The sequence below is a fragment of the Arachis ipaensis genome, chromosome B05 (genome assembly GCF_000816755.2).
Source record: "Arachis ipaensis cultivar K30076 chromosome B05, Araip1.1, whole genome shotgun sequence".
Lineage (NCBI taxonomy): Eukaryota > Viridiplantae > Streptophyta > Magnoliopsida > Fabales > Fabaceae > Arachis > Arachis ipaensis.
Genome location: NC_029789.2, coordinates 85,738,257 through 85,751,173, shown reverse-complemented (window position 1 = coordinate 85,751,173; position 12,917 = coordinate 85,738,257). Strand labels below are relative to the sequence as shown.

General features: G+C 38.0%; 1 long non-coding RNA gene across 1 annotated transcript in view; it reads right to left on the bottom strand.

The window, feature by feature from the left end:
• LOC110272199 overlaps positions 1–8,351 on the bottom strand; it is a 9,509-nt gene extending 1,158 nt beyond the window's left edge. Inside the window, exons 1-3 of the long non-coding RNA XR_002363154.1 lie at positions 8,293–8,351; positions 1,144–1,210; positions 917–1,064 (exon numbers count right to left, since the gene is read on the bottom strand). This is a non-coding gene — a long non-coding RNA (uncharacterized LOC110272199). The remainder of the gene's footprint in view (positions 1–916; positions 1,065–1,143; positions 1,211–8,292) is intronic.

Below are 12,917 nucleotides of genomic sequence, written 5' to 3'. Positions count from 1 at the left end.
TCTCAAGACTTCAGGGGAGAATAACCTAACTCATTTCTTAAATTTCTTGGAAACCTCCGAAACTTTAACTTCTTGAGTTGGAGAAATAGAATAGGGTTTGAACCCAAAACCAAATCATGTTTCCAATTATTCTGAACCAATTTCAAAACCAACCAAACTTAAGTAGAAACCAAATCATTTCTAAACCGAAAACCAATTTCAGTTTCATTCTTAAATCTGTTTCCAAGGGCTCGGAAAGTGTTTCAATTTTAATAAATCAAAGTTCCCGAAAATACTTCAAGCTCTTCCTAAATGTCATAAAGTGAAATAGATTAATTAAAAACCAGGTTTATTTTAAATCCATTTAACCCCTCCAAAATCTGTTTATGTAAATCAAATTCCAAAACATAATTTTCATATTTAAATTGATTTTTAAGACATAATTCCTTTCTTAATAATTACATCAAAATATAGAGATTTTCCTAATAAGGCAAGTTCAAACATAATTTATTTCTCAAACATTTAAGTCAAAGCATAATTCATTCTTTTCCAAAATTACAATTCTAATCAAAATCTCAGATTTTCTAGAAATTTTGGCAGCATCTCCCCTAAAACTTGGACCTTGCCACCCTTTCCGGGTCCCAACAAAACCAATCATCAACTCTTTCTGACAGGTTCAAGACCAAATCAGTTTCCAATAAAACCAAAAACTGAAACTTTCAGATTATCAAAAAGCATTTCAATTCAACCAAATCCAGAAATCTCCAATTTTCCAAAGCAGACATTAGCTCAATCAAACAGGCACCCGTATTTGTTCAAGATAAAACTAGACAATTCATAAGACTCACATAACCACCAGAAATATATTTTGTAAAGCATATCTATCTATAACAATTTCCACTTTAAAATTAAATCAGTTTATATAAAAAGCCCCTACCTTGGCTCGTCGAATACATGAACCAAACGCGTCACAGGAAAGCCTTTCGTCTCGGCCCGAAACCAACAACCAACATTCTAGCTCCGCTTATTTTTCTCAATAGCAGAAACAGCCTCAACGCCACATATATAAGCTCGGATACTAATTCCTAACACATCAATATCGTGAAAAATCTCAAAACTCATAACTGAAAGCTAAAGGCGAAGGTTCGAGATAGAGACACTTACAGAAAGAAAAGGAACGGCACAGCAGTCACAGCAACACTTATGCGACACACAATCATCAGGACCCAACCTACGTTACCAAACCTCAAGGTCTTTAACCAAACATAACCAAACACTAAAGCGGGGATTTTCGAAACAATTACTTACCAAACTAAGAAAACGAAACAGTGGTGATAGCTGAACTGGTTTGCTGGCAGCCCCGGCAACCACCTTGAGTGGCGGCGGTGACCAGATCTCCGGTGACGGTAACTGAAACCAATCATACAACGACAATGAAGCTTCCGGAAATCCAAAGGAAACGAAGACCAACTAAAATCCTTACCGGCAAAATTTTCCAGCGACGGCGGTAAGGTTTTTCCGGTGGCCAGTCACAGCGGCGAGATTGGTTTCTCCTCCAGCAGCGGCCTCTTCCCAGGTTCTCTCTCTCTCTTCGCGGATCTGCTCAACGGTGACAGACCAGAGGTGGCGACGGTGGCACACGCAGCAGTGACAGCACACGGCGGTGACTGGCGCAACGGCGGCGGCTGAAGGCAGCTCCTTCAGCTCGCGTCTTTGGCAGCAACAACTCCCCCTCCTTACACTGTCCTCTCCCTCAGCTCCGATCCTTGTTAGCGACTCGCGGCGGCGACAGGGCCAAGGATCGACGGCAATGACTCCAAGGGAAACGACGAGCAAGGATGGCGGCGAAGAAGACCCTGACGGCAATGTTGGCACGGCCACACGAAACGGCGACGCCTTCCTCTCCTCGTGACTCTTGATGGTGAGGCGGCAATGGCGTTTCGCGAGGATGGCACGGGCTCCTCTCTTCACCGGCGCTCTCCTTCCCTCTCGGATCTCCTCCATCCCTTGCCAACAGCGGTGGCGGCGGTGGTAGTGACACCCACCGTGCCGCCTTCCTCTTCTTCTCCCTTCCCCTTTCATGCGGATCCCTTCCCCTCTGTCCCCTTTCTTTCTTCCTTCCTTTCTTTCACAGGGAAACTATGCTATTTGATGAGAGTGAGGGTGTGGGGCAGCAGCTGCTGCTCCTTGGGTTTTAGGGTGGCTAGGGTTTGGTGAGTGTGTGGGGGTGTTAGGTTAGATTTAGGGTTAGGGGTAGTTCTGTAATTTCAAATAAAAATAAGGATAATATGGTAATTGGAAATAAATTCTAATCCAATAATAATAATATATAGAAATACTATTCGATCATCAATTTTACAAATTATTTTCAATAAAATATTCAAATCCAAAAATTATAAATAATATAGTTAATTTCTTTATTTTCCAAAATAGTAGTATCAATATTTTAAAATATTAATTATTTAGTCCAAATCATATAAAAATCCTTATTATTTCACAACTACCAACTCTATAATTTAAATATAGAAAATAATTCAATAATCATAAATTAGATGAAATTCTGATTTAAATAGACAAACCTCATTATTTTCGAATTTCTAAAACTTTAAATTGTAAATAGTAAAATAATCCATAATTATAGAGTTGGGATAAAAATCTTAATTTATCTCAAATCCAATTAATCAAAACTGCCTTTAATTATTTTCAATAAAACAATTTCTTAAAAATAAAACTGTAAATAATGTATGGTTTGAGATTAGTTTAAAATAGGACTTTTCAAAAGTCTTGGGTCTTACATTCCACCCACCTTATAAAAAATTTCGTCCTCGAAAATTAAAATAATACATAAGATAATACATAGCCTTAAAAAAAAAACCTTTTAGAGAAGCAAGAGATCTCAACATATATATATATATATATACATAAGTTCAAATACCTAATATCCATAAGATTTAAATGTAAGGGTAAGGTATAGTGTAAGGTGAAGGATACAAGATAGGCTCAATGCAAAAGGTTATATGGTTTCAAAATCTTACAAAAGCTTGGAGAAACAATATAAGGTGCAAGTCAAGATAGGCGTTCACAAAGCAGAGCTATAGTTAATGTGGCAAAAGGCTACAAGACAAGTTGGTATTAAAACAACGGATATAGCATTTCCTCACAGATCTCTTACCCCTTCGAAACTTTCACTTCCCAACCCCATCAATCACTTCACAACTCCATAACCAATCACAAACCTAACATCCGCAGATTCTTCCACGAGAAACAAAACTCCCACAACTTCTCATAACGTTGCACTCTTACCACTTCACATTCCGTATCCACGAACAGGCCTTAAAGAACTAACGCATCACATTACTATACCTAAAGATCGCACGTGACATCAAAACAATTCTCGAGTTTACTCAGAAAGATAAAAGACTTTGAAATAGAAGGACAAACAACAAGGATAATCTCCGCAAGAGTTCTGAAAGAATTGCTGAATCTACAAGTAGACAAGGATGTACAATCGATGAAGAGTATTGGAAAGAAATTCAGTTTAACAACCTCAAAGATGACTCCTGAATCAGACACAACTGATAGGAATACAAAAAGGATAAGCAAGATAGTAGTTTGGAACTAAATCAAGCTGAGTTAACAAGTATAAAATCATAGAAGAAGGTCAACTAAAGTTAGTGATGACACTCTCAAGATTTAAATTTTATGTTTAGTACACATAATACATTTGAATGTAAGGAATGAAAAACTGAAAGAAGATCACCTCATGTGCTAAAAGAAAGGTATATAACTCGCATTTCACAAAAAGGGTGACAGAAACACATCAAAACTGCAATGTGGTTAAAAGAAAATTAAATTGCATTTTGTCTAAATAGCTTCCAAGTAAAAGACAGAATAGGTGAGGTTTGAAAAATGAAAGTCAATTGAGTTAAGGCCAAACAATTTTGAAACTCCTGAAGAACATTTAGGTACTCAATCAAATAAAGGTATACACTGAAGTTGTGGCAAGGTTGTAAGAAAATCAAACGTTTGTCCAGGAACTCTCAAAGTTTAAATTCAAACAAGCATGCATAAAATTTTATAGCAAATATGGAACAAGTTAAACTCTATTTAGAAAATAAAACTCTGAGATAAAAGTTTGATTATCAGTCCGTTTCAAAACTTCATTTAAACTAGTGCATGCCAACTTCAAAATAACTTTGTCAATTTAAAGAATAACTATGGATGCAATTTAAGCAAGAAGAATTGATTTAGACTTCTTAAGAGAATCCAAAACTTGTTTTAAAAGTTCACATCAAAACTCTAAGAATACACTTGAAATTTCCATCACATAAGAAAATTCAAGAATATTTAAGATATACTTAAAAGAAACCAGACCAAACAAGAAAAGATTTTAAATCAAAGGAGTTCAAATAAGATCCACGAAGCATGGGATACTAAAAAAGCTTTCCATTGGTCCAAAAGAATGCAAAACTCGTCAGGAAAAACAACTCAATCAACAGTGAATTTTCAAGAAAGAACCTTTGACTAAAGAAGGACAATTGGGAGGACAAACAACACACTAGATAGAAACAATTTAAGTTGACTTAGAGGAGCATGAAATTCACAAGAGAGGGAAAACTAAGACTACTGGTGATGTTCGTAAAAAAAAGATTAGTTAATAACAAAATCAAGTATCACAACCATAGAAACAAAAGTTCAAAGAATCAGCCCATACTTGAGAGGAAGGTATGAACCCAATATTTTCAAAAGAACAACAAATGCGTAAATAGTGTATCATGCTAAATTAAAGTCAATTTGTCAAACGAAAACTAACTGGAATAAAAGTGAAAAGCCTATCCTTTAAGAATTTAAAATTACCTAAGTACATAATCAAATAGAGTTACGTATAGGAACCATAATAAAATTATTTTTGAAAAGCTAAATTGTACTTAAAGTAAGTGTAGTTCCAAAAACCAGTAAAAGAACATACGAGGTATTAAAAATAAATAGTTTTTAAATTGCATAAGGAATTTTCAAAGTTTTATATAGATAGGTGTATATCAAATCAAAAGTGATTTTATAAAAGTTTGAAAATTGGTTATAAATATAGTCAATTAAAAGAAAAACTGAATCACCATTTCTTTAAACAAGACTAGGAGTAAGGACATAAAAATACAGACTACATCAAGATAAGTTCAAAGTCATGTCAAAAAATTACATGGGTCAAGAAAAAGAGTTCAAACAGAGAAAGACAGATACACAAAGAAATTCAAACCGACATATGCAATTTGGGATCAAAGAAGAATGCATATGAACAGAAAAATAGGATTGAAAACACCAAAAATGTTTCCCAAAAGAAATGGCAACAAGAACGTCAAGATAGGTTAAGAAAGAATAAGTGACATGACATCCAACAGAATCCAAAGCACACAACTGAGTAACCTCGAGAAATAGTTCCTAACGTTCCCAAAACCTACGATTTACTTTACTCAAAACTCGTATATCATGCATCTATGATAACCCCTCAGTGCTTCCATATACATAATTCACTAGTATTAAGCCAGCCAAACTTAATATCAGGAATTATGCAACGCAAGACTAATGGCATTAATCAACAAACAGTCATGTGCATAAAGCTCTAATTCTCGTCATTCAACAAGACCTATTACATGACAAACGCTCAGAGTATGCAATTGAAGCATAGTCGGTCCATTCCTCAGGCTCTACAGGAAAGACCGCTCTGATACCACAAATGTAACACCCTAACTATCAAAGTCTCACGCTTCCGGCTGCGCCACTCTGATAGCTCGAGTATTACCACGACTCTTATAATATTTAAGACTAAAATATGAGCCTGTTTAAAACTTAAAACCGCATAACCTTCGATAACTCTTTTTCGTGAAAACATAAACATACATGTACATACAAATCAGATACAACCTTAAGCTATATATATACCATAAAAACTTAAGAAAGATAAAGGCGAGGGAAAAATAATAGCTACGGTGATACAAAAAGACCAAACAAACAGAAAATAAACATAACTCTCCTGAAGCTTCGTCTTCTATATCCTGAAAAGGAATAACCTGTAGGGGAGTGTGAATGTCGTCCTCGCTTCTTCTCACAATAGGATTACAAAAATTGCTATAACAAGATACGTAAAGATAATATCATTCTTAGAGTTCAGTGATCATTGCTCGTCTTATGAGTCTTTCCAAAAACCATAGGTTCACATTCGAAATCTAGAAAATTTCTTTTTGAAGACTTGCTACATTTCTCAAATATTCTAAAACAAAACTTTTTTTTTTTTAAAGAAAATGTCTGAAAAGTTTTTCCTAGACCGCAACCATGAAAGCAGTTACCTACGCGGTATAAATGATCATCCCATTCCAAGCATAGGTTCATTAAGTCTATACTGAACCGATCAGATACTTTATACAGAACTAGGACTCAATATACCAATCACGGCCTCAAGCCCATCCAATCCAACACGGCCCCCGGCCCAAACAGCTCAATCAGCAACCAACTCATCACAAACCAATCAATTCAAACAAAATCACAATTAATGCGGTTCAAGCACAATCAAGAACAATTACAACAAGTATAACAGTTAGCAGTTAACATAAGTATTCACATAGGCAAACCAAATACAATATGCACACCCAAACAATATCACATAGATGCAAATGATGAATGCCTGTCCTACTGGCTGTGATATCACATTGTCGGTTCAATTGCCGACCCGACACATTCCCATGGGAATGTTGCCTTTCGGTCACGTATAAATGGGAACCCTCTGGGATAACGTGCCCGCCACATGGTCCAGGATGTCAGTGCCTGCACACTTCTGTGATCCGAAAGGATGTGAGCGGGATACTTTGCCTCCGACCTCACATCTACACGTAAGCGGGATTAACCACTGTCCTTACGCGGGCGCCGCAACCTCGACAAGCGGGATTAACCACCGTCCTTGCCAGGTGCAAGCGACTTATCAACAATCTCGTCAATTATCAAATCTCGCAGCATAAGCGGGACGAACCCGGCCGTTACGCCTACCAAACAATAACTCATCAATTTTGATGATATCCACAATCAATCAGGCTCAATATCTTATTTCAAAATTATTCTTGGCCCATTTACTCGTTTGAACCCAAAACCAAATCATGTTTCCAATTATTCTGAACCAATTTCAAAACCAACCAAACTTAAGTAGAAACCAAATCATTTCTAAACCGAAAACCAATTTCAGTTTCATTCTTAAATCTGTTTCCAAGGGCTCGGGAAGTGTTTCAATTTTAATAAATCAAAGTTCCCGAAAATACTTCAAGCTCTTCCTAAATGTCGTAAAGTGAAATAGATTAATTAAAAACCAGGTTTATTTTAAATCCATTTAACCCCTCCAAAATCTGTTTATGTAAATCAAATTCCAAAATATAATTTTCATATTTAAATTGATTTTTAAGGCATAATTCCTTTCTTAATAATTACATCAAAATATAGAGATTTTCCTAATAAGGCAAGTTCAAACATAATTTATTTCTCAAACATTTAAGTCAAAGCATAATTCATTCTTTTCCAAAATAACAATTCTAATCAAAATCTCAGATTTTCTAGAAATTTCGGCAGCATCTCCCCTAAAACTTGGACCTTGCCACCCTTTCCAGGTCCCAACAAAACCAATCATCAACTCTTTCTGACAGGTTCAAGACCAAATCAGTTTCCAATAAAACCAAAAACTCAAACTTTCAGATTATCAAAAAGCATTTCAATTCAACCAAATCCAGAAATCTCCAATTTTCCAAAGCAGACATTAGCCTAATCAAACATGCACCCGTATTCATTCAAGATAAAACCAGACAATTCATAAGACTCACATAACCACCAGAAATAAATTTTGTAAAGCATATCTATCTATAACAATTTCCACTTTAAAATTAAATCAGTTTATACAAAAAGCCCCTACCTTGGCTCGTCCAATACATGAACCAAACGCGTCACAGGAAAGCCTTTCGTCTCGGCCCGAAACCAACAACCAACATTCTAGCTCTGCTTATTTTTCTCAATAGCAGAAACAGCCTCAACGCCACGTATATAAGCTCGGATACTAATTCCTAACACATCAATATCGCGAAAAATCTCAAAACTCACAACTGAAAGCTAAAGGCGAAGGTTCGAGATAGAGACACTTACAGAAAGAAAAGGAACGGCACAGCAGTCACAGCAACACTTATGCGACACGTGATGACAAGTCATCTTAGTACGTTACCAAACCTCAAGGTCTTTAACCAAACATAACCAAACACTAAAGCGGGGATTTTCGAAACAATTACTTACCAAACTAAGAAAACGAAACAGCGGTGATAGCTGAACTAGTTTGCCGGCAACCACCTCGAGTGGCGGCGGTGACCAGTTTTTGTTCCCTTTAATTTCCTGCAAATCACCCACTTCCCTTTACATTCTATGCAATTTAATTCCTGTCAACACAATTTCACACAATCAACACTTGTTTGCTTGACTAATTCAACCACTAAACTAAAGTTGCTCAATCCTTCAATCCCTGTGGGATCGACCTCACTCCCGTGAGTTATTATTACTTGATGCGACACGGTGCACTTGTCGGTGAGTTTTGTGTCAGATCGTTTTCCGCACATCAAGTTTTTGGCGCCGTTGCCGGGGATTGAATAGATTGATAATGATTAAGTGAGGTGGTAGTTTAGATCAAGCACTTTTTCTTTAATTTTTACTAACCTACTAACTCTTTGAATTTTTGCTTAAGCTAACTAAAACTTCATTCTAGCAATAGATTGAAGTATCACTGGTTGTGTATTTCTTGTTTTGTTTGTATGTCAGGTACAGGGAGAGCTACTCCTATCTTATCCGAAGCTGACCAGAGAACTCTCAGGAGATTAAGAAGAGCTGAGAGAGGGAAAGGTATTATTGGAGAGGAAGAATCTGAGGAAGAATATCACGAGATGGAAGGAGATCCATCTAATCCCAATCCACCACAGAGGAGAGTGTTGGCCTCCTACACTTTTGCAAATCCCAGACACTGTGGAAGCAGCATCTTAACTCCCAATGTCAATGCAAACAACTTCGAGCTAAAACCACAACTCATTACAATTGTCCAGAACAATTGTTCCTATGGAGGCAGCCCATTGGAAGATCCCAACCAGCATCTATCTACCTTCTTAAGGATTTGTGACACTGTCAAATCCAATGGCGTGAATCCTGAAACTTACAAGCTTCTGCTGTTCCCGTTCTCATTAAGGGACAAGGATGCACAATGGCTTGAATCTTTTTCCCAAGGAAGTATCACTAGTTGGGATGATTTGGTGACTAAATTTCTAGCCAAATTGTATCCACCCCAAAGGGTCATCAGGCTGAAAACCGAGGTGCAGACATTCACACAATTAGATGCCGAATCCTTGTATGAAGCATGGGAGAGGTATAAAGCCTTAATCAGAAAGTGTCCTCCAGAGATGTTCAATGAATGGGACGTGCTGTCAAATTTCTATGAAGGCCTGACATTGAAATCTCAAGAGGCATTAGACCATTCTGCTGGAGGTTCATTACAACTGATGAAAACTGCTGAGGAAGCCCAGAATCTTGTGGACATGGTGGCCAACAATCAATATTTCTTTGCTCATCAAAGAAACCGCCAACCATCACAAAGAAAGGGAGTAATAGAACTGGAAGGAGTAGACTCCATTTTGGCTCAAAACAAGATGATGCAACAATAAATTCAACAACAGTTTGAACAAATGGCCAAAAGGATTGACAGCCTTCAAGTAGCAGTTGTGAACACAAGCCACCCATCAACTGTATGTGTGTAGAATGAAGAAAGCTAAGAAGAGCAACAACAGGAGCAAGTGCAATACATGTATAACCAAAACTCTGGACAGAATGAAGTTTATGGTGATACCTACAATCCATCTTGGAAGAACTTCCCAAACCTCAGATGGGGAGACAATCACAACCAGAACCAACAACCATGGCAGAGGAACTCAAACCAAAACACTTCAAGGAACAACCAAAACCACAACTAGCAGCAAACTAACCAAAACCCTTACAGAAAACCTCAAAACAACTACCCCAACCCCAACCATTATCAATCCAATAACCAACCCACCAACCAAAATGCCTACCATTCACCATCCACACCTCACAACCCACCACAAGCATCACCAGAATCTCAAAGAATCACTAACTTGGAAACCTTGATGGATAAGATGTGGAAACACCAAGAAATGACAACCAAGAACCATGAAGCCTCCATGAAGAGCCTAGAGAGGCAGATTGGGCAAATCTCCAAGCAGATTTCTGTTGAGAGACCTTCAAGCTCACTACCAAGTGACACCATTCCTAATCCAAAAGAAGAGTGCAAAGCTGTACAACTACGGAGTGAAAAGACATTGGTAGACAACAACAAGGAGGTAACCAAGAAGCCTTTGGATAGCAACAAAGAATCATCAGAGAAAGGGAAAGCTAGCAAGGAAGACATGACAACAAGAAGAAATGCCCCAGAGAAGCTTAAAGAGAAAGACAACCAGCCACATAGTTCAAAGGAAGCGATTCCGGGACAGCAGCAAGTAGAGAAGAGCATTACACCTCCACTACCATACCCTCAGAGGTTCAACAAAGAAACCAAGGATCAACACTTCCGCAAGTTCCTGGAAACTTTCAAGAAGCTGGAAATCAACATTCCCCTGGCTGAAGCATTGGAACAGATGCCCTTATATGCCAAGTTCTTGAAGGAACTCATTAACAAGAAAAGAAGCTGGTTGGAGAAGGAAACTATACTTCTCACTGAAGAATGTAGCGTGGTGCTTCAAAAGGGAATCCCAACAAAGCTTAAAGATCCAGGAAGTTTTGTAGTTGCTTGCACGATAGGCAACATGACATTAGACAAGGCTCTTTGTGATCTCGGAGCTAGAATCAACCTAATGCCCCTGTCTATGATGAGCAAGCTTGCTATAGAAGAACTCAAACCCACCAGGATGTCACTAGTCATGGCTGATAGATCGATCAAGACACCCAATGGAATTGTGGAAAACCTGTTGGTGAAGGTTGGGGAGTTTATTTTTCCAGCAGATTTTGTAATTTTGGATACTGAAGAGGAAGGAAACAATTCAATCATTTTGGGAAGGCCATTTCTAGCCACAGCAAGAGCCATCATTGATGTAGAAAAAAGAGAGATGATCTTCAGGGTCCACAATGAACAAATGGTCATAAACGTTTTCAAGTCAATGCAACACATCCCTGAGCAAGAGGATTACATGAGAGTGGATATGATAGAGAGTTTGGTGGAAGAAATGTTGGAAGATAATCCTCAAGAGCAAGAAGAAAATCAAGAGACAATAGAGGAACAAGTAGCCGAGATGTCTATTGAGCAAGAGGAAAAACAAGACAAGAAGGAAGAAGTACAAAAACAAGAACTAAAGCCATTACCCACCCATCTCAAAAATGCATTCCTGGGTGCATCAGAGAGCTTCCCAGTGATCATCAATTCGTCATTAACAAAAAAGAAAGAAGAAAAACTTCTTGATGTACTCAAAGCTCACAAAGACGCTTTAGGATGGACCATTGACGACCTGAGAGGCATCAGCCCTGCAGTATGTATGCATAAGATCCTCTTGGAAGATAACTCCAAGCCAGTAGTTCAACCTCAAAGAAGGCTAAATCCCACGATGAAGGAAGTTGTCCAGAAGGAAGTAATGAAGTTGTGGAATGCAGGGATAATCTTCCCAATATCCGACAGCTCATGGGTAAGCCCAGTCCAAGTTGTACCAAAGAAAGGAGGAATGACGGTCATCACCAATGAGAAGAATGAGTTAATCCCTACTAGAACTGACTGGGTGGAGGATGTGCATAGACTATAGAAGATTGAATGACGCCATCAGGAAAGATCATTTTCCTCTCCCATTCATTGATCAGATGCTGGAAAGATTGGCCAGCCATGCCTATTATTGCTTTTTGGACGGATATTCTGGGTATAATCAAATCGTGGTGGACCCCAAGGATCAAGAGAAGACTGCCTTTACATGCCCATTTGGAGTCTTTACAGACAGGAGGATGCCCTTTGGGCTTTGTAACGCCCCAGCCACATTTCAAAGGTGTATGCTCTCCATCTTCTCTGATATGGTCGAAAAGTTTCTAGAGGTCTTCATGGACGACTTCTCTGTTTTTGCTGACAATTTCAATACTTGCCTGAAACATCTAACTCTCGTCTTGAAACGGTGCCAAGAAACTAATTTAGTTTTGAACTGGGAGAAATGCCATTTCATGGTGCCCGAAGGGATTGTTCTTGGTCACAAAGTTTCAAGAAAAGGGATAGAAGTTGACAAGGCAAAAGTGGAAATCATAGAGAAGCTCCCTCCACCAACTAATGTGAAATCTGTTAGAAGTTTCTTGGGACATGCAGGATTTTATAGAAGGTTTATCAAGGATTTTTCTAAAATAGCTAAACCTTTGAGTAATCTGCTTATGATTGATACTCCTTTTGTTTTTGATGAAAATTGCCAGCATGCCTTTGAAACTTTAAAAAATAGGCTCACAACAGCACCAATCATCACACCCCCAAATTGGGAACTACCTTTTGAACTCATGTGTGATGCAAGTGACATTGCAATTGGTGCTGTGCTTGGACAAAAGAAGGGAAACTTGCATCACGTCATATATTATGCAAGTAAAGTATTAAATGAAGCTCAAAAAATTACACCACAACAGAGAAGGAATTGTTAGCTGTGGTTTATGCATTTGATAAGTTCAGATCATGCTTGATAGGATCCAAAATTGTGGTTTATACTGATCATGCTGCCATTAAGTATTTAATGTCAAAACCGGATGCTAAGCCAAGACTTATCAGGTGGATATTACTCTAACAAGAATTTGATATTGAAATAAAGGACAGGAAGGGCACTGAAAACCAAGTTGCTGATCATTTATCAAGACTACCACAA